Source organism: Leucopleurus acutus (assembly GCF_964270905.1).
Source record: "Leucopleurus acutus genome assembly, chromosome: 3".
Taxonomy (NCBI): Eukaryota; Metazoa; Chordata; class Mammalia; order Artiodactyla; family Delphinidae; genus Leucopleurus; species Leucopleurus acutus.
This window is the reverse complement of record NC_139145.1, coordinates 90,689,302-90,713,894: the sequence shown is the minus strand read 5'-3', so window position 1 is coordinate 90,713,894 and position 24,593 is coordinate 90,689,302.

Genomic DNA, 24,593 nt, shown 5'->3' with positions numbered 1-24,593 from the left:
GTCTCTTGGGACTTTAATTCATGTGGCTAATAATGCAGTACAACAGTGATTGAGAGTTTGAGTCCCATAGTCACATTTTTCTGCTTTTAAATCTTGACTCTACTACTTATTAGTGGCATGACCTTCAGCAAGTTTTCTTATCTATTAAATGAGGATAATGGTTGTAATAACATTAATAATAACTTCAGAGTTTTTGTAGCAATTAACTCACTAAAACAACTAATGCAAGATCAGTGGTTGCCAGGGATTCAGGGAGAGGGAGGGAGAAATGAATACGTAGAGCACAAGTGATATGTAGGTAATGAAACTATTCTATATGATATACTATAATAATATATATACACAACATTTTGCATTTGTTCAAGACCTGTGCAACACAAGGAGTGGACCCTAAAGTAAACTATGGACTTTAATAAGGCAAACCATGTATGGAGGGGTATATGGGAACTCTATTTTCTGTCCAATTTTTCTATAAACCTAAAATTTCTCCAAAAATATAGTTTATTTTTTTAAAAAATGAATTATGAGTGTAGATTCCTATGGGGGCAATATTTATATGAGAAGATAGAGGTTGGGATAAGGTTATTGTATTATCCCACCTATTGAAAAGAAATATCACCTAACTCAGAAGTTTCATAGTTTTCTCTCATTTTTCTCTTGTGGTAGTTCATTCTGAACTTTAACTTGGTATAATTATAGAAATGTTTGCGTAAAAAACATTTTAAGAAGCATTTTAGATGAAGACTATGATCTTAACTCATTCATTAAAATTAATGAAGTAATCTCCAAGCCAAGATGGTTTCCAGGGAGAATTCTACAAACACTTAAGGAATAATTTCTACTAATTCTACTCAATAATTTCTACTAATTCTACTCTATCTCTTACAGAAAACTGAGGAGAGAATAGTTTCCAATTCATTTTGTGAAGCTAGTATTACCCTGTTACCTAAACCAGACAAAGACAGTACAAAAATAGAAAACTACAGGTCAATCTCTCTCATGAATATAGACACAAATATCCTTAACGAAATAATAGCATAGAGAATCCAGCAATATATATAAAGAACTGTAGGGGCTTCCCTGGTGGCGCAGTGTTTGAGAGTCCGCCTGCCAATGCAGGGGACACGGGTTCGTGCCCTGGTCCAGGAGGATCCCACATGCCACGGAGCGGCTGGGCCCGTGAGCCATGGCCGCTGAGCCTGCGCATCCGGAGCCTGTGCTCCGCAACGGGAGAAGCCACAGCAGTGAGAGGCCCGCATACGGCAAAAAAAAAAAAAAAAAAAAAAAAAAAAGAACTGTATACTATGACCAACTGAGGTACATTCCAGGGACTTAAAGCTAGCTTAATAATTGAAAAATCAATATATTTCATCATATTAAAAGTCTATAAATAAAAACCACATGATCATACGAACTGATAAAGATCATTTGATAAATTCAATACCAATTTGTGATTAAACTCTCAGAAAAATAGAAGGAAACATCCCCAATTTGATAAGTAACATCTATAAAATATATACAGCTATAATCATAACTAATGATGAGAGACTAAATGCTTTACCTATGAGATTAGAACCATGGCAAATATGTCTGCTCTCACCATTGCTATCATACACATACCAATTGCATTTCTATATACTAACAATGAATACAAAGACATTAAAATGAAACTTACAATAATATTTACATTCCAAAAAATGTAATTCTTGGGTGCAAATCAAAGAACCCTGTATAGCACTACTATGCTGAAAACTATAAAACAGTGGTGAAAGAAATCAAAGTAGTCCTAAATAAATGAGTGACATAACATATTCATCCCTTAGACAATTTAACATAGTAAAGACATCATTTCTTTTCAAATTGATTTAAGGTAATTTTAATGTAATTTAAGATAATTTTAATCAAAATCCCCGAAATATTTTTTATAACTAGATGAGATTATTCTCAAATTTATATGGAACGACACAAGCCCTAGAATAGCTAAAACAGTTCTGAAGAAGAGTAAAGTGGGCGCGATCACTCTACTTAATTTCAAGACATAAGATATATATCACTCATTAAGATTATGTGATATTATGAAGGAATAGAAACATAGAACAGAACAGTGGACCCAGAATTAAACCCATAAAGATATGACCAACTATTATTTGACAAAGGTACAAAAATAATTCAATGGAGGAAGCTAATATTTTTTCAAAAAATGGTACTGAAAAAAAAAATGGTACTGAAGCAACTGTATATCCATAAGCAAAAATACAAATCCCAATGTAAACCTCACACCCTATTCAAAAATTAACTGAAAATGATTTAAATGTAAAACTGTGAAACTTTTAGAAGATAATACAGGCAAAAATCTTCAGAACTAGAGCATGGTGAATAATTCTTACACATGATACCAAAAGCGCAATCCATAAAATAACAAATTGATAAACTAAATATCATGATGAAAACTTTTCTCTCTCTGAAATATGCTATTAAGAGACAAGCTACAGACTGGGAAAAAAGATTTGCCAACTAAATGACAAAGGACTCATAATGTATATATAAAATATTAGAAAAACAATTAGAAAATTGGCAAAATACAGGAGGAGACATTTCACTGAAGAGGATATATTAGTAGAAAATAAGCATGTGAAAATAGGTTTGACATCTCTAGTCATTAGGGAAATACAAATTAAGACCATGATGGAATATCACTATGCACCCATTAGAAGAGCTGAAATTAAAAAAAAAGTAGTGACAATACCAAATATTGGCAATGGTGTAAAGAAGAGGGATCCCTTATAGATCATGGTAAGTGGTGAATATGTTTAATGATACAGCCACTTTGGAAAACAGTTTGGCAATACCTTTAAAAACTAAAAGGACACAACATAAATGCCAGCTATTGCAATCGTAGACTAGAGAAGTGATGGCTTACGTCCACACAGGAATATTTACTTGATTGTTTATAACAGTTTGATTTGTAATAGCCCCAAACTGGAAGCAATCAAAATATCTCTCAATAGGCTAACGGTTACCAGTTGTACATCCATACCATGGAACACTACTCAACAATGAAAAGGATAAACCATTGCTACACATAACAGCTTGGGTGAACATCAACAGCATTTTTCTGAGTGAAAAAAAAAATCTCAGAAGTTTTCATACTATATGTTTCTATTTATATAACATTCCCAAATGACATAATTATAGAGGTGGAAGACAGATTAATAATGATTGCCAGGAGTTAGGTATATGGAAAAGTTGGTGTGACACTATAGGGAGAACTCAGATCATGGACGAGTGCTGTATTTTGATAGCAATGGTGTTACAGGAAGCTATGCATTGTAATAAAAGACATGTAACCCACATTCTATCAATTTCACTTTTCTGGTTCCAATATTGCACTCTAAATATGTATGATGTAACTTTGGGGGAAATTAGGTAAAGAGTTCAAGGGAACCTCTTTGTACTATCTTTGCAACGTCCAGTGTAAGTATATCTATGATTTCAAAATATAAGGTTTTGTAAAATAGTACTGAAAACATAACCATGATACATTGTACAGTTGACTCTCAAAAACACGGGTTTGAATAGCCAGGATTCACTAATACACAGATTTTTTTTTTCAATAGACACATATTACTGGATGAGTAATCCATGATTGGTTGAATCTGCAGATGTAAAACACAGATAGGAAGGGCCGACAGTAAAGTTATAGGTGAATTTTTTTTTTTTTTTTTTTTGGCGGTATGCGGGCCTCTCACCGCTGTGGCCTCTCCCGTTGCGGAGCACAGGCTCCGGACGCGCAGGTCAGCGGCCATGGCTCACGGGCCCAGCCGCTCCGCGGCATGTGGGATCCTCCCAGACCGGGTCACGAACCCGTGTCCCCTGCATCAGCAGGCGGACTCTCAACCACTGCGCCACCAGGGAAGCCCTATAGGTGAATTTTCAACTGCCTGATGTTGTTCCAGGGTCAACTACAATACTCATATGTATTTGCAAGAGTATTACATTTAATAACAATTTACCTCACTAGTTTCATATCCTGACATACCAAAATTAAAGTCAATATGTTAAGTCCAAAATTAATGAATGAGAAGGTAGCAGTAGAGGTGCTTAGTATTTCACAACATGTAGAAGTGTAAATCTCATTGAAAATAACTAAATTACCAAAACGGTGCTTCTGAGGATAGGTATAGGAGAAAATGCGGAGGACAGGAACAAAAAAAACTGATTCTTAAAAAATTAAATTGTTCATTATTTAACATTTTTAAAATGAGTGTGTTAATCTTTTTAAAAAGGAAAAGGAAAAAGAAAGTAAGGACACGCCTAGTATAAGTAATTGGAAAAAGTGAACAAGTTTCCTGATTTAAAATAGAAATACCTATATAAAAGGCAAATACAAAATCGTAATTTAAAACAACTTTCAGCTGGTGGCTTCTTTCATTAGTTTTTACTTTGAACATTTATATGTATATTACACTTATTCTTGCATTTTCTTATACATCTTCAATCTGCAATCAAATCAATTCTCAGTGTATATTTTGACCTTGCAAGTCAAAATAATAATTACTCATTTTAAATGACTTACTTCTCAGTAGCTCTGGGTTCTGAAGAAAGCTTCTTGGGGTCTCTATCATGTTTTACCTTTGTTGTTTTTGTTTTGTTTTTTGTTTGTTCTTCCTCACAATGAGGATGTTGATCATTTGGAAGTGAATAGGGCTGTCTCTTTATGTACACAGGAATAGTGAAAAGGAGAGGATTAATGGATTAATACTAAAGTATCAATAGTCTCAATATCTCATATTATTGAAAGGTTATGATACTTGTTTTTCATACAGCCATATCATCCTGGCCTGATGTCATAGATTTTTCTGTTTAAATATTATTTACTTAAAATACATTTATTGATTTCTTTATATATATATACAAACAAACTATCATAGGCACTGAGGACCCAGGAGTAATAAAGTAGTCACATTTCATTGGCACATGCCACATGACAAAATGGAATAATCAGAAATAATCTCCAAAACAACCATGTGAAACGGAAATGAGTTACATGGATATTTAAGATAACATTATCTCTATTAAAAAAAAGTTGTTACTACTAAATTATTCATGGAAATATTTTCTCAGAGTAATTTTAAATTGCTTTGAGTGACACAATATGTATGCCAATATATTTCTACATTCTACAAAGATGTTCTAATTATACAATGGCTACAACAAGGACCAGAAATTAACCAGGAGCTCACCCAGTGGATGAGTTTTTATTTACAGAGTGACTATTTATTTATTCTCCTCTTAATATCTCTAAGTCCCTCATTAATTTTCCTTAAGCTTCCAATTTGAAGCAGAGTTGCAATACCCTAAGTTCGTCTCCACTAAGAGTTTAATATAGTATACTATGCCCCAAGGCTATATTCTAGGACTATTAAGCACAATATTTCAATACTGCTAAAGCACATAATGAACTGTGTTAAACACTAATCAAATATTTAAATAAATGTATTTCACTGGATGATGGTATTGTTAAGAACTTTGTTTAGTTTCTGAATCCATTGATTAAAGCCACTAATTATTTTAATTGAGCTATTTGATGGCTTCTTTACTCACCAAATATTTGTTAAAAAACATTTGGGAATCATAAAACAATTTTCTACCACTTTAAATGCAATCTCCTCAGATAAAGATGTTTTCTGATTATAAAGTTTAAAACTTCAGAAGTACGGACATTTGTGTTGACAATTTATATATTTTGTGAAATATGTAAGACCTAAAAAACAACATGCTCTAAAATATTCAGTTATAGTCCTTACACATATTGGTTTCTAGAAAAAGCAAAAAATGTTACATTTTGATTGCAACAGCCACAACTCTAGCTGCTGGATGAAAAAGAAATTTTATATACATTTTTACCTGGCCTCTGGAAAGTTGTACTGATATATATTGAATTCTTTATAATAAAGGGTTAGAGAAAAAGAAGTAGGTACCCCCAAAAGACTGACTTTTATATGTTTAGTGTTGAATTAAGGAATTGAGTACATAACTGATTTGTTAACTAGTTCCTTAAAATATTACTTTTAAAATCCATTTTACATATATTTCTTAAGGATTTCAATTGTTTCAGGCACTGGGATAGATCTTAAGAATAAAGACCTTTATTTTCCACTCCAGATTTCAAATGAGAGAAATGTGAACTGTTTTGCATTCTCTTTTGCTTATCATGCAAAATATATTTATAGTTATTATATTTTAAAATTATTATGTGAGGAATAATAAGATTTCCCTCTGAGAATTATACTTGAGAGAAAGGAGCATGAAACACATGCAATTAATCATCTCAATAAAACATTTTTTGTATTTATTTTTTATATATTTATTTTTCCTTCATGTAAGGAGTATGAATATTTGGCATTATGTCACAATGTGAAATGCTTGTTGTCTCTACTAAATTCTAAATGATTTCTGATCTCTAAACTTGGTAACAACATTATTTAAATTTACAAATGAAAAATATGAAATCTTATTAATAAAATGCTATATCTGATGATAACATGATATATTTTATATACATTATATATATAATATATATCTTAGGTTTCAGCAAGTTTTTGATACTTGAAATTTTTTCAAGGATTGCTACTTCTTTTAGTATCTTAACTGTAAAATTGGGGTGATTATTTTCATCACTGAATGGAAATATTTTCACTTTTAATACATTTAAAATTTTAAAATCAAACATGAATTATTCTCTTTGAAGACATTATACTAAGAATTTGGACAGATCTTAGAGACAAAATAAATAATACAAATGCCAGAAAATTGACAAGAAGAAAGTATAAGCTCATATAAATATACACAAGTGAATAAGATAAATCTCAGGATGAGTGAAAAAAGAATTAGCAGGATTCAATAGATTAAATGATGTTCATCAGCAAAATCTCCCAAATAAAGAGAGTAATGGAGTTCAGTGCTGGATCAGATATTGAGGAGTGCATATTAAGTGATATTATTTTAAATTAGATATAATTTCACAAAATATATGTTAAAAATATGTTCTAGTCTTTCTTTACAGGAACCTTGGAACTAATGTAGAAATTCAGTCATCACTCTCCTAATTGAATCCAACAATTAATATCTTTTAGTAATTGAATAAGTAAGTTAAGAGACTTGTCTTTGAATCCAGTAAATATTTAGTGATGAAGTAGGCATATTGTAGGATTATTCAACTCTCAAATCCAGAAAATTATCTTGATTTATAGTCTGTTATTAGTGTCATTACTTTTAATTACAATCATTTAGAAAGCGAGTTAGTCAGAATTTTTATTTAAAAAAATAAGGGTAAGGTAGCTAAGAGAAAAAATATAAACCAGAGAACTGAACCAAACGTTCAAAAATACTGTATGATATCATTTATATGTGGAATCTAAAAAATACAACAAAGTAGTAAATATAACAAAAAGAAGCAGACTCACAGATGTAGAGAACTAATGGTTTTCAGTGGGGCATGGGGGAGAGGAGAAATATAGGCATGGGAGGAGTGGGAGTCACAAACTATTGGATATAAGATGGGCTCAAGAATGTATTGTACAACACAGGGAATACAGCCAATATTTTGTAATAACCGTAAATGTAAAGTAACCTTTAAAATTGTATAAAAAATAACGACAAAGAAATGGTCAAAAAAAGTTCAAAAGGATGAAATAAAATGTGAGATTATTATCAGAACTTGTTACTAGGGCCAATATTCAATTGAGTAGCTTTGTTCCTTTGGAAGGCAGAGGTCTGTCTGATTTCATTTGCCTATGGTCTCAATCACCCATGGAAAATAAGAAAAATCTCATTAGAAGCCTTATTTGAAGAGAAACCCTCAAAAGATGTTTATCCCCAAATCACAGTGTTTTTTCTAGTCTTCTCTTTGAAAACCTAATACCTAACTCTTAACTTCGATATAGGGGAACATAGAGTATACTTGCTTGTCAGTCTAAGGGCATTCTATTTGGATATGGGGTCTCATCATTATCGTTAAATCGTTAATCACTGTAGGACTAGACCTCTGTTAATAGAAGCAGTCCTCAATAAACTTGATTTTTGATGGTGGGTCTAGTAGTTAATTTTTCTGTCCTCTATCAGACTGGCAGGAGTATATTCCACCTATGCCATGTTTATGGGCCTGTTCAAAGCAGATATAAAGAATAATATGGCCCTTACCTTTAAGGAATTGAATTTAAAATTACAGAGACAATTAAAATATTAAGTGGTAAGCATTATAATAGAGAGAGTGCCAAGAGAGGTCAGTTACTAGTTAAAAGCAAAGCTCTAAAATTAAAACAAAAAGCAAGAATACCTGAAAATTGTTCTCCAATCAAACCCTTTTAAAAAACTTCTCTCCAAGAAAAACCAGTGTAACCTAATATAAGAAATTCATTTAGCAAAAACTAAAAACTTCTAAAATAGTCTGCTTGCACTTTAATCAAATTGAACACAGAAATGAAGTGGCAAAATATGCCAGCACACCTGGTCATTACCCCCTATGGCTTAGACACTTTCCGAAAGGTTGGCATTGATGTGTCAAAGTAAGTAGCAGGTGGTCTCAAAGTCTTAGTTCCCCCTGGTGATGGATGTCAGGTGGTTCTTAATTTTTCCAAAGAAGGTGCCCTAAGCAAATTAGCAAGCAAAACCTACACACCTTTTTGACCACCTTTATGCAAAAGAAAGGCAAGAGAACATTTTCACTCATTATAAGATGACGTATCAACCCATTAAAAGTGCTTCAGCTTGTCACTGGCAGGTCAAGGGACAGTACCCAGGAACTCTACAACTTCTAACCTACTTTACTATGCTATGTTAAAGTTTGGCTTTGGATTTCTTTCTATTCAATGTATCAAAAATTGCTATACATGCTTTACAAATATGAACTCACTTTATCCACTTAACTACTTTATAAGTTAGGTGTGGCTATTATTTCCATTTACAGGTCAGGTTATTCTAGCATAGAGGTTAGCTAGCTATCCCAAGGTCACACAGCTACTAAGTAACAGAGCTGGGATCTGAACCCAGGCACATTTACTGGTTGTAGTGTTTTTTTACACACAGTGCATTTTCCCAATTTATTTCATCGCTTAACAACTGGACAATTTTACATTATACACCTTAATCATAGATAAGCTAAGTATAGACCTTGGATAGATATGCAAACTGAATATTGGTCTCCTTTTTCTCACACCTAATGATCATAATATATTGATTTAATGTTAAATAAGGGTATCCTGATGAACTGGTTCAGAACCTTCCATTCATTATAGGTTTAAACCTAAAACTCTATACCAGTATAGGTGGCAGTGAAGTTGATGTAGAATTTGATCTTCTACTAATGCCATGTTCAATTTCTAAATATGAAATATAGGATAGTTTTAATAAAATTTCCCTGTCTTTGAAAATTTAACACATAAAAATTTCTTAAGCTTCACAATCTATCCTTATGAATACCATGGAAGTTTCCCAATGGAATTTAATAATATCTCACTTGGAATACTTGTATTCTGATGCTGTAAGGTTATGGTTATTTTCATTACTCTTACTATATGTACTTTTAGTTATGTACACTTCTGCCTTTTTTTTTTACCATCTTTATTGGAGCACAATTGATTTACAATGGTGTGTTAGTTTCTCCTTTATAACAAAGTGAAACAGTTATACATATACATATGTCCCCATATCTCTTCCCTCTTGCATCTCCCTCCCTCCCACACTCCCTATCCCACCCCTCTAGGTGGTCACGAAGCACAGAGCTGATCTCCCTGTGCTATGCGGCTGCTTCCCACTATCTTCTGCCTTTTTATATCATGTTTTAACTGTATTGCTCAATTGTAGTCTGGTCTTCATCAAGCCAATTCTGGTAACACTTGTACATATTATCTGAGGCAACGATGGCAGCTTAATCATAGAGAATGGTCCTAAAACACCTATTGTCAAAGTCACTGATACCTATTTCAAATCTATCACTGCATTTTTATTTTTATAAAATTCAAATGTATCAGTCAAGAAACACTGATTTAAATTTTCCTAAACTTGAAGACACCAAATTATTTCGTTGTGCTCTTTGTTCTGTATCACCTAAAATACTACGCTTAATAATTTGTTAGCCTGTTAAAACAAATGAATAGAATGTTCTTGTTGTTTAATGTATCTAATGTATCTGACTTATTAAGTAACAAGGCAGTATATGCATAAATCAAATACATATTTTGAAAAAAACCTCTTTGAGGGCTATAGTCAATGATGATTACCTCAAAATGAAGTAAAGACAGACTTTTTGCATATAAGTTAGTGAATAAGATATAAACTACAAATATAAATTTTATTTACCAATGTTTTAAAAATTCATTAATTTCCCTACAATGACATAATTCTTAGAGTGTTATAAAAACATCTATAATAGTACTTTCCTGATCTTAATATAAGAAAATATATAAACTTTATAGTTGGGTATCAACACATAATTAAATTATTGTTCTTGCTTTTGTTAACCTTATTGTACATTATGATTATGAAGAAGGATTTAGGGAAATTTTTCAGCAAGTATCATTCTACCCTCTTTTGCACGCACTTATGTGGAGACCAGAAAGTGGTTTTGTTAGTTATTTCTTTGATATATCATATAACTTGTGGTCTTCCAAATTCTCTGTATGAGATGAACCCCATTAAATAGTGTAGTAAAAGGCAATTTTCCCATTGTAATTCATTTCTAAGGTAGAAATTCAACTAACAAAATGTGCATGTACTTCCTGGTCTCTCATCCTGACCACAAGTCTCAGGGTAACATCGAAAGTCTAGTTTCAGAAACCAGATAAGAACTATGCCTTATATAGGTTTACTGATCAATGTATATTTATGAGATTGGGCTGAATTCAAAGCATGGTCCGCTTACTGTGTAATTGTACAAATTACTACTAAAACTATGGCAACAAATCAAGTATCATGAAATAATGGGGGAGAAGAAAAGGGTCAATAAATGATCATTTCTTGGTTTCATTATGTAACTAGAGCCTGGTAACTTTTAGTAGGACTTATTCCTAGATGATTAATATCCTTAACATAGTTTTTTAGTTACCTTTGATACTATGCTGTAGTATTTGATCCCAAGCCAGTGCATGCATGGATATTTATATTCTAAGAAACTGGCCTTAAGAAGAAATATCACAAACTAATTTTACAGCTGATTACAAGTATTTTTTCACTACCATGAACAGTTTGATCTTCTGTGTAAGGCTCAGAATTGAGAAAACAAAGTTCTTTAAGAATTATTCAGTTATTATAGACTAAACTACAAAAATCCAGCATTTTTGTTTCAATTTATAGCTTCCAAATATAATCAAATCATAGTAAGACTCTAAGGTGAATTCATTTTCTCTCTCATACACAATACATATTATATTACATATATGTTAAACTATCATGAACATATTCATAAACTACCACACATTCAGAACACATAATTCTCAGGCAATTAAAGGACAGAATTGCAGGCAGTTGGTGTTCTGTAAAGTTTGGGCAACAAAAAATAATGCTTTTTAGTAATACTGCAAAACAATATTCTCCATATCATCAGTACCTGTTATTTACTCTCATTGAGATATTTTATTTAAAGAGGTAACAGACTACCAGATTTTAGTTTAATGTCCTATAGTGAGATAGTATTTTTCTAAATATAGAGTCATCTATGCTTTTAATTTATAGTTACAATTATGCATTTCAAAGATTAGGTAAAGGAGGTAAGACCATTAGCTGGCTCCACTTTTGATTATAGACATAATCTAATAAGTAGGAAACTGTTTACAACTAGCAGTAAAATTACATGGACATGGTTGTGGCTATTAACTAATTGAAGCACCACATGGCTAAAAATATTTGTTCCATATCAGTTGTGATATACCTCTATTACAGAGTTGTTCTAAGTACTAGTATAGGGCTCTCACTATATAAGTGATCAATAAATATCGGTAAACTTCATAAATTTGGTGTATATTTATTTAGAGCTACATACCAACTATATACAAGATTTTCAAAAATTATTTTTCTGGCAACAATGAAATATGGGTTTAAATTACTATAATATGTGTTCAGACAATAGTATTTTAGTAAAAGAAAAAGAGCAAATGAGAAATTTTGATAGTATAAAAATGAACAAGATAATTAGAACAATTCAAAAAGGATTATGCTTCCCTGAGCTTTTCAAAGTTAGGCTTTTACTTACCTTGGTCAATAAAATGTGAGAAGTAGGGAGTCTCACTTTGTTGCATAAAGTTTAGAGCCAGTGTGAAATAGATCCCTACTATCTTCACCCTGCTGTGGTGGTCTATGGCAGCATGTGTTAAGAAAGAATTTTATTCAGCCTGGGTTTTCTGCAGTGACTACAATGAGCAGAGGAACCCTGCTATCCCATAATGACTAAGTTGCATGAGTAGGAAAGAAAATGCTGTTGGGCTGTGCCACTGAGAAGTTGAAATTATTTGTTATTGCTGCAGGGCTTAGTCTTTCCTGACTGACCTTGCTCACATTAAGGAGTTTGCATAACCCAAACTTAAAACACATGACAGTGGCTTGGGGATGGGTGACAAGCTCTAGAGAAATGGATTGGAGCTTTGAAAGAGGATTATCAGTGAAATGTTACCTGGGATAACATTTAAGACAGGCCATATACCTAATAATCATGCAGCCCTAGGTAAAAAGCCTGGAAAGTTGACTGTTAATAGTATGGGTAAGTTACATCCATCTGTGTTTAACAAAGAATTAGAAAAAAAGGGGTTGAAGAGGAGAAAGAGGAAGAGAACAAGGAAAGAAAAGGAAGAGAAGGAAAGGGAGGAAAAAGGGGAAGCAGAAAACTTGATATCAGCAAACAACTGGAGAATAAATAGGGTCCACAAATTAAGGAACAAGCAGTATAGACAGAACCTGCTGTTAGTCACCAACAACCTGTAAAAAAACAAAAAAAGAAAAAAGAGAAAAGAAAAGCCTTTGATAGACAAGCACCAACTAAAATCAGTCTTGATGAAAATGTGAATTCAAAGGTTATGATAGCTATTTCCATTTTAAAATGTCTGAATAAGTTCAGATACTCAGCATTAGAGTCTATCCAAGAATATAGGATCCAGTAAGCCATTTCAGTTGAACAAAATTCCCTAAGGAGGTGATTGAATATGTGGCTATACTACTAAAATCTGAAAGAGAAAATACTTGTGATTAACTCAAGAGAAAGATATATGGTGAGATGGGTTGCAGAGAAACAAGGGAATATAGTAAATCTAACATGAATATCTAAAAAATAATTGTGGATTTATCTGACACATGTTACTGACTGAATTCAAATTAATGAGAAAATTTTTAAGTAAATTATGCCTGCAAAATACTGAATCTTATGCATTTCCTCTATCTTAATAAACTGATTCATAATTCATATTGTCACAGATATTTTGATATATGGAATATAAATATAGATCAAATAAAGATTTATACAGTAATGGGAAAAATATTGAAGTACAAAAATTCAATAAGAAATCTTTGTTAAGGAGAATATTAGTATCAATGAATTCTAAATAATATACAATCATATGACATTGCTCTGATAACTAAAGGTTCTACTTTGAACATTCTTTTATCCAAAAACATTTGCTAACCTTCAGGGTGCATTTTCTTTGCCTTAAGTATGTTGCCAGTTCTAACATAAATATTAGTTTTCTATAGTGTGATCTCCCTTGGAAGGAGAGCAAGATGAATGTAGGCAATGTAGAATAAAATAGTTCTGATGAGATGAGCAGCTACTGATAAAATGTCAACCTGATTTTCTGCTAATATATATACCAATCTAACAGAAAATCTAATTCAGTGTTTGATTATCATATTTAGGCTCTAAAGTTTGATATTGAGAACTTGAAATATCATCTTTCAATTTCTACCTAAATTTAATTGTAATCCAATAGCTTCCATTCTTTCAAAGTAATAGAGAAATTTTTGCAAAGTTCTCTAGGGTTGAGAGTCTACACCAGGGTTGAGAGTTTATGCCAGGAATGCTGACTGTGTTGTCTATATGAAAGAATAATGCAAAGGCCACTGCATTGTGAAAAGAATCTTTGAAAAATACACTAATAATTCTGATTTTGATCTATATATGTATATGTTTATGTGTATTGTTTTATATGATGCATGTATTTATATATCTGTCTATTGTAATATATATATATATATATATATATATATATATATATATGCATATTCATTTTGTTCTGAAGAAAACCAGGTAGTTTTATTCTTGGATTATAGTCTATTAGTTTATCATTGTCTAAGCAGTCACTTGAACATTAGATGATAATAAATACAATCATATAAATAGGCAGAAAAATGGCACAATTTCTGCAAAGATCTCTAAATGGAAAGGGAATCATCTCAAAGGGAAATAAGATTTCTTTTACTCATTTTCCTGCATTTCAAGCAATTAAGAACAATAGGAAACCACTAAGCTTTTCAAAACCTTTCAAGAGCACAAAGTAGTTTGCAAGACAAGGTAATTTCTAAGTATGTTAAATTGAAGTAAAAAACCCGAAAGGAGACAAAAAGATAAAAGGAATGTTATCAAACTCAGAGTCAGTGATAAGGAATAAACAACGTGTTAGGAGCACAATTTCTTTTAACTTACACTTAAAATATTTGGGCACAAAATGATGTAAGCATTTCTTATTACTTACTCTTCTGTCTTTGAGCCCTTATTTCTTGCTAACTATGACAATTAAGCTGGCAAAAATAAATTCTGCTTCATGTCTGTAGGAAGGGTAAAGGAATTTATTATTTTAAAGTATGATTAAGATCTTGAGTGTTTTACGTATTTGAAATTGGGGGAACCATGACAGACCTACAAAAATTATAAGAGTAGTAGTGGAAATAACAAGCCCTAGAATTAGAAACATAATATTTATTGAATGAGTGAGCAATAAATGAATTAAATCCATTAATGAATATGGGCTCCCCAAATGCAGTTTAGATCTAGTAATAGTTTTGTTTTTGAATGTTTTATGTTTAAAAATAAATAAGAATTAAGATGAATATCTATCTAGTTGGAATTAACAAAACATCATATATATCTCATCTCTTCTAACAGCCAAGCACATATCACTAATTGATAGTGATGTTTTGAGGTTGATAGCAGCCACAGAATCCCTGCCCATATCATATTTTTTAAAAAAGAAACAAGTTGAATGAATTTAGAAAGAAAACAAGGGAAAATGTTGTTCTTACACTTAAGGAAATGGACATATATCAATATTACATGCTCATAGTCATATTAAAAATTAGCCACAAAGCTAGGTCTAAAATGGACTTAACTTTAATGTTGTATAAATGTTTAGGGTGAGCTACATGTCTATGATTAGGCATTTGGCACTTTAATTGTGACAATCAGAACATGTCAAATAAAGGTAGAGTATTTTGATATATCAAAATCTTGGTACCAGCAATAAGTTCAGTTTCTTTCTCCTCTATCTCTCAATTTCCTTCCCACACTGTAGTGTACTTTTGTGTGTGTGTATGTATGGGGAGGGGTATGGGAGAGAGGAACCAAATAAATATATTTTCATTCAAGTATTCTCCATATCACATTATAGAAAATCTTTCTAACTTCAAACACAATTTTAACAGTTACTCTATGGTATCATACTGAAGGAATTTAGCACACATTTTGAACATCTTTGGACAGCTATATAAAGAAACAAATGAGTAGCAACATCGTATAGACCTACCATATACTTTTGTAATTAGCCAAAATATATTTGCTCTTATCAGGAAACATATTCAAAATATTTTAGTGAATAACAGGTCAATGAGAGACATTATTTTATACTCAGGTAAACCATATTTAGAATTTACATTGTATAGTACTTCATCTGGCAAATTAGTGGATGAGGGTTGCTGTAATGAGTTAGAAGAAAGATCTCATTCTACACCTGCCCATGTTATTTGCCTTGATTTGGGTATATGTGGAACTTTACTTCCATAAAATGAGCGGTTTTGTTTTGTAGATTTATAAAGGTATTTCTAAGCCTACATTTCAATCATGAATTTATATTATGTATAAAATGTATTTATTATAACATTCACTATAGAAATCATTAAGTGAAGTAAATAATTTTGAAATTTTCACATTTTATTGATGTTTATAATATATAATCTCTAAAGTCTCCTTTTATATCTGAACAAGTTATTCTATTAAATTGCATAAAACATTTTAATAAATCTATCCAAGAGCTTAAAAACACAAAAAATCATCAAAATAAGTTTCACTAAATGTCACTAGGGAACCAGGTGTTAAATATGGCTAAAGCACTTTTCCATCCCTGACATGACACAGTCCAGATTATGCATTGTAAGGGAAAGTATATATGAGACATGTTCAGCACAGTGGAACAGGAAAGTCTGCCTAAGGACAGTGGAGTGGAAAATAAAGGGCAGAGGAATGTGGTAGACCAGACAAAACAACAAAGTCTTTGGTGGATTAGTAAATAAAGGCATTGAAAAGAGAGAAATTTTAAAAATAGGTCTTAATTCTTTATTTAAAAAAAATCAGTATGAATTAGTTTCATGATGCTAGTATTCTAATATCATAAAGAGTTTTTTGCAAAGTTTTATTTACAAGCTAACAGCTGTATCTTCAATGTACATTCTAAAATGTTGGAAAAATATCTTTTGGCATACTCTTAAGTACAAACATCTTGACCAAATGAACTGAGAAAAACATATAGCAATTTCTGATTCTAACAGTCTTATATTCTTCATTTTTCCCATGCAATTCATTACTTTATTTTGATTAACTTGGTTGATGTCAACATGTGAAAATATAATTAAATTATAGATGTTCCAAGATTAAAGAATTAAAATTGTTCTGAATTTCCATCATGAAGATTTATCTCTGTTTTCTCTTAGGAGTCTTACAGTATTAGCTATACATTCATGTCTTTGGTACATTTTGAATTAATCTGTAAATTTTAGTGCTAGTGCTTGTCACTTTATGCTTTCATTGTGTCCCCCTATTTCCCTACCACATATTATTACACATAGTATATTATAGCACTCAGCAGATTTTACTAACACTCATTAAAAATTAATTATGCCTGGCTTACTGGCTTACAAAAATGTTACACCTGTACCAAAATATTATAAAAATTTTTGTGCTAATGGTGAAAAGAAAAAATATGTTTATCATTTTTGTTTAAGCTTGAATTTTAGATGATTTTCATCATTAGATCATTTATTATTTTGTAATTGATGTAAATAAAATCACACTTCCTATCTATCTTTATAATGCCCAAGTGGACCAAGTCCAAGATGGATAACAATTTATGAGGGTTTTCTGTCCCTTCATACCTATGAAATCTTTTCATTGTGAAGTCTGACTTGGTCTCATCAAACTGTAGTGACACCTCTTCCCCAAATCAAGTTTGTTAGCATTGTATATTCTCACGTATATGACCTAAAAATTCACTCAACTTCTACATGCATTCCTATTCCCTCTTACCCCCACCTCAGAGTAAAGCACTTTTCAGGATGGAAGCCCACTTTGATACTTCATTTTGCCAGTTTATATGTAAGAATCGTTCGCAGATTGCACAAACCTTCCCAAAATTCTTATTTAAGTAATTTGATGTTATAGATTGGGGCCCACAATCTGATCATGCAGTAAACATAAATAAACTTCAGTGGACCAAGTTAACTTCAGTGATTCAAGGACTGAATATATTGACATGAGCAATGAAAATTTACCCCCACCCCAAGAGTTATTTGTATAATTAAGAAGAAAAGCAGAGGTCAACGTCTGATTTTTGCTAATTTTGTTGATGATGTTAATTTATATTGAATCATGAATTTATGTTGAATGGACTTACCAGAAAACAGTTTTTTTCTTTTCTATAAAAAAAAGTAAAACTAGCCTGTTTTAGGTTGTTGTACATGATGGATTTGACCAGTGCGATCACTAACAGCCACTAAAACAGAATAAGCTGTGGTTCAGCATGCATAGATGCTTCTACTTAATCCAGAAATGAGAAAAAAAGTACAGAAATCATCAGGTGCCTTAGATTCCAACTCATCAGTACAGGCTTTTTAAATATTCCTGTCTGTATCCACTCTCTCAACCTCAATGTCGTACCTTCTTCTTGTTTTTCAGAATAATAATATTATGATACAAAATGGAAAATATCAAAATCAGGTGGATACCATCGTTCAACACAGGATCAATACATTGTTCTCAATCAGGCTATCAGGGAGATTTACTAAGGCATCTCTTATTCTGTGCTCTTCTTAAAGTTGTCTTCACATATTAATTTTGGACTATTCCTTTAATTTAATTTGCTTACTCCCAAACCTCTAAATTTTATGTCTGTATCCATAGGTGATATTGACAATATCCCTGATATGTGAAGACTTTGTTTTATTGTGTTCCAGTGTCGGTGATGCTGATAGTGTTATTGTTTTGATTCTTATATTAATTACTAACAAACTTATACTCCACAGAAACTGAGTTTTTATTTAAACTTGGTATCCAGAAATCTCACAAAAATGTCTAAATATCAGAGTTGTGTGTTTAATAATTCTCCCACAACAATAACATAACTGATTTTTTTTTTTTTGGTCTGAGATATGTTATTTATTTCTTTTCCTTTGTTTCCTCTAGTCTTCCTATTTGGTATGCTTATCAAATACACTTTGGTCTATGTGGATTAATATAGCATATGTATGATTTTTAAATCAAATCTCATCTTCCTCATTCCTCATAGCCCTTAACACCATAACTATAAAGTGTTTATTTTCTCTATATTCTGAGATATTTATTGTCTTACTCCCTGTCTAGTGAATTTTTCCTTAGGCATATTTTTTCCAATTACACTTATTATCATAGTAGCCTCTTTTATGGATGCTTATTTTCTTGAATGTCACAACACACTAAGTATGTGATTTTCAAAGTTTTCTTCTGTTCCGAATTATGTGTTTTCTCTATGATGAGCTGTTCTATTAGTATACATGCACCCTTTTTTAGTGTTGATGGTTTTTCTCATTTGCCTTGAGATCCTTGATTGTTTTGCTTGATGTTTTGAATCAAAGCAGTTTAATGTTACTTAATTTCCTCTCTAACGTATAAAGATACAGAAAGGTCTACTTTTTTGAGGGGTGGATATATCTACTGACAGTTTTCTCTGTGTGCTTAAGCAGAACAATCATGAAGTTATGTCAGCTCCACTCTCAACTACCATTAGCAATACCAATACAAGAACGCTCTACTCTGTTGCAAAGTCTTTTTCGGGAAGCCTCAGACTCACCTAACCAAGTGCAGTCTTCTTGCAGGACTAATTCTCCAGCTTCAAATTGGTGGTAAACAACTGATCTGTGAATGTGATATGGGGAAGCAGGGAGATATACAAGCCTGAGACAGTTTTGCCGACAGTATTTTAAGATGTCATTTAAATTTTGGTCCCTTTTGTCACTTCTGCCTATGACAAATGAGGCTATCCAGGGTTTCTGCAATGCTTCTACTACTGTACATCTTTCTTGCAATGTGGAATTTAATTCCTTCTTTTAATATCCCCATTACTAGGCTGGTATATCTCACTTCTACCTCAATGCTTTTCTGAATGTATTATTTACTAAATATATTAAATAATGTGATTTTACTAGGTTTGGGTAAAATAATCATCTATGCAAACAGTTACAGTCAGTTACTGAAATGATTTAGTTTCTTCATCTATGTAGAAGCTATTTTGAAAAATATGAAATTTTCAGTTAGAAAATGTTACTTTTAAATAGCTCTGTAAACACAAATTTGTTACATTATATGGCAATCTAGATTCAGATTCTTCTTATGGTTAATGATGTCCTTAAATAATGTAATTGACTTTTTTTCTCCCTAGAGCAGATAGACATGACATGTTATTTTAGATAATTTCTCATATTAGTCATTCACATTTATGAATCATCCTTATTTACTTTAATGATATTCATTATCTGGTGGTTATTCCATAATAGAGAAAGTTTATTTAGGGTGGAAAGCTTAGAAAATAAATTGACAATTGCTATGATTTATATACAAATAGGTCTAAAATATGCATTGTAATTTCTTTTCAATTTTAGGAATATGAAAACTGCTAAGGAACGCACTTAGTAAATGAGATCACCAGGGAATGACTGCAAAGAAACAAGAGGAGATAACATGAAACACTGTTAAATCCAAAGAATAAGGGGATATATATTAGAAATGAGGACATGAAAATGGAGAATAAAGTCAGGAATGATCTTGTTACCTGATTTTCTTCATAGAAAAGGTAAAATATTTTGGACTAAAACTATTTAGTCAAGTCTAAATGTGTGTTGTGAATTATTTTCCAATGCACAGCAGATGCATGAAAAAAATTTCAGTAATAAAAATAACTATTAAATAATACATTCATACAAATATAAATAAGACCTTCTATTACATACTGAGTCCAGCTCAAAGTACTGACTGTAGAATGAGGCATATCTGGGTTGTTGTTCCATGTTCTGCTACTTACAAGCTGTGGCACCTTGGGCAAGCAAATTACATTCAGACTCGATTTCCTAAGGTCTATAATGGGGAACATAATTATACCTACACTAAGGGCTGTGTTTAATTAAATTTGATAATGCAGGTAAAGCATTTATCTGTGTGCTTTACTCTTAGTAATACTAACTACTTGCAGGGTCTCATTTTAGTATAGATTGTCACTGTTATACCATTTTATAGATGAATAAGCTGAGACTTAGGTTAAGTATTATATCCAATACAGCATGTAGTATATGTCATAACAAATCTAATGACCATGTGGTATTTGATTCCAAAGTTCATTAAATGCGGTATAGAGATACTTTGTCTATTACCTTATTAGAAGCATTCATCTGGGTTCAGTGGGATAAGCAAGCATGAAAAAGGACAAAGCATTTTATTCTTAAACAATTTATGTTCTAGAAAGAGTATCAATATAGAAACAGAGTACTGTAACAGTATGAGCAGTTTCCTGTTTCTGGTGGGCTAGATTACTTGTGTTACTCTTCCTGCTGAATACACTACACAATGATAAAGTGTGTTTTTGTCTTTTTTTAAATCACAGAAGCATGAAAAAGCTGTCAAGTCCTAATATTTAGTGAAACAAGAATCCAGATGCAGACAGGCATGAGAATCATTCTCGCCATAAGAGTATTTCTCTTCTCCACATATTACAAACTTACTTTGAAGGAGTTCTAGAACAAAAAAAAATCAAAGCTCAGCTTACATTCAAAGGGATGAATAAAAGATAAGACCTTTTCCCTCAAATACACAAGGTCAAATGTAGCAACTTCAGGGTAAAGCTGGCCCATGCAAAATCATAACCCAGTTCAAATTCCCTAGGTAATACCAAAAAATTCAAATCTTGAAAATGGCTTAATGTGATCTTTAATTGAAAAAGGCACCAGATGCCTCACAGAAGCAAATATAAATCCCCTTTGAATGGAAATAACTTTACTGCATTCTTCAAAGTATCTATATAAACATATTATATTTCAAATATTATGTTCAGCAAATGGTCAAAAACAAGCACAGGAGGAAACTAGACTCTAAAACCTAGAGCCAGCCAAAACACTGGACAGACACAATTTCTATTAACTCTAGAAACTGAATATATAAAATACTAAAATACATTGAAGTAAAAATTAAATGAATGGGTTTAAAAGCAGAAGAGGCAGAGCAGGAGCTCAGTGATGTGGAAGATATCACAACAAATTCTTGAGAATGAACTGGAGGAAGAGAGAGAAAGATGGAAAATGCAGAAGATACCTGAAATCTAGCATAGGCAAAAAGAGCTCTCTGATGAATAGTAACTTTTTTGTTGTTTTGTTTATACAGGTCTAGGTGGAGGAACGACAGGATTTGAATACTAATAAGTTATATTAGGGATTTAGAGGAAGGGATAGGTTTTAAATAATTATGAAATAGAATCCACTACAAATGAATGTAAGTGGTGATGCAGAAGAATGAATTGAACATCATTCCAAGATTTCCACCTTGAAAGACTGGACAAGCTCCAAAGGAGGGAAAATATGCATTTTTTCCCTTGTATTAAATATAAGATATCTTGGTATCTGAACAGAGATTTTGAAAAATGAGGAAATAGGGTCTGGGAATTAAATGCAGATTTAGGCATTTCCAGTGCAGACTATTGTTGAAGTGATGAGAGCAAATAAAGCAATTAAGAGGGAAAAAACCAAAAAACAAAATTATTGGCTAGATGACTCTAAAGGGAGAATCAGGGAGGTAAAGAAAAATGCTGTCAAAAAATTCAAAGGAGAAAAAGGTATCAGAAGGAACAAATGATTAAGTGTAAAATACTTAATTTCTGAGAAGGAAAGAAGATAAAACATTATAACTGGTCTTTATATTTTAGAGGAGAGTTCTAAAGATATATACATGTATTACGTAGACAGGTGAAAATCAGAGATACAGGTAAAATGAATGGAAATTGAACACACAAAAACAATAAAAGATCCAAGGGAAAATGAAAAAGCAGGGTATCTGAGCATTCTAGTGACCTTTACTTTTCCTTTTATGTCAGAGACATGATAAAAATGTATGACTTTTCCCCCAGATAAAAACAGCAAGCCTACAATTTCTTCATAAAATTTAGAAAATCCCTTAACTTGTTTTCAGTTAATTTCTTTGATTCAAAGATGCCTATTTTTCCACATTTGCTTTTCTCTGAAATGTAGATTGACCTTACCATTGATGTGGTAAGAAATCATCATACTCTAGTTTGATCAGCAGTTTTACTCTAGTTTTTTCTTCTTTGGTGACACCTAAGATGATGATGAATTTTATAACAGATGTAATTTTAGATTTAATGAAATACAGATAGCTATAAAGATCAGTAGTCAGTTACCTTTGTTAATTATTGTTAATTATTCTTGACTCAATCAAATATGCCAAATTAGTAATAATACATATGTATTACTCACATTTATCTATTTAGATCCCAAATTCCTGAGAAAATATTTCTATTTCTATTGATTTCCAATTAGAAAATTACAAATGGAATGTAAAATGTAAGCCTATAACTAATATTATAAAACATTTTACTTTAAAAATACATTACATTTTAAAATTCAAAAAATTTGATTTGATGTAAATGTAGAAAAGAAAAATATAAAAATCATAAATCAATGATATCACGTACCATGAAAAGTTCACATACATACAAGTTCCATTATCTATGTGCTTCACTTATTCCCCATAGTTCTAAAACCATAGAAAAAAATGTTACAAAATATGTATACCTTCTTGCTTCCCTCATTTAATTAGTGTATGGGTTAAACCTCAATAGTCATTAGGTAATTCTGCTTTCTAATTTATTTGTTACATTTCAGAAGTTTACAGCTTCTAAGTAGATCTTAAGCTAACATTTTTGGTAAAAACATAGGAGTTGATACAATATGCATTATCATTGTCAGAGATGTCCTTTTCATCCTTTCATCCTTCATGTCCTTTAAGATCGGTTGACTAAAAACTGATTTTATCAAGATGTGTTTGATTGTCTATTAGATACTTTGATAATACAAGTAGAATTCAGATGTCAACGGATACTATACTCCCATCAAGCACCAAAAAGTGATTTCATTGTTCAGCATATGTAGTTTTACTGGCACCATAAACTGTTCTGCAAAACCTGAAAATAAATGTCTTTCACTGACATTGAACAAAGGGGTATAAACCTCAGAACATCTAAAAAACACATTTCACCAAGCACCTGATGTTTATTATTTAGAAGAGAGGGTTAAATAAATAGCAATGATTTCTAGTGCTTTACCCAAATGCCTCCTTATATTATATTTTACAGGTGCTAAATTTAACATTTCAAATAAAAGATTTTAAATATAAATTCTGGAAAGCATAACTCAGATAGCCAATATAAAAGGTCTGAAAGGATTTAATATACACTAAATTAAACATGAATGCTTTAAATTAGAACAGGATTGATGATATTTGTTATTTTGAGGCTTAATATAACTGAGACATATATTTTCCCAATATGCTGAATTCAAGAACAGTATTTTAACATAAAAGCAAATGTAAGAAAAAAAATAATTCACCTAATTTATTCATCTCAAGGAATAGAATAAAGAAAAATAATTCATTTAAAATCTACTTTGAAATGAGAAGTGAAACATGTTGATGTCAATAAGTTACTGATTTAGTGTATAACAAGCCAACTGGCACTGGAGAAAAAATATGAAGTGGTGCAATTAATAGTTCATTGATTATCAAACATGCCTAAAATGAAAATTCCTTTACTGTGGCAGTGTTTAAAAAGGAAAAGTGTAATTATCCATCACAAAACCCCAACATAAAAATCATTCATTTAATAGACTATTCTTAAAGGGTTTTCTATCCACAGTTTAATCACTATAAAAACAAAAGGAAAGGAAAAAGAGTCTTATCAACATACTATATTATTGTATCTTTCTAATAACTCAGTTACACTCATTATATCCCTTAAAGGAACTACAGAAACTCTAAATTC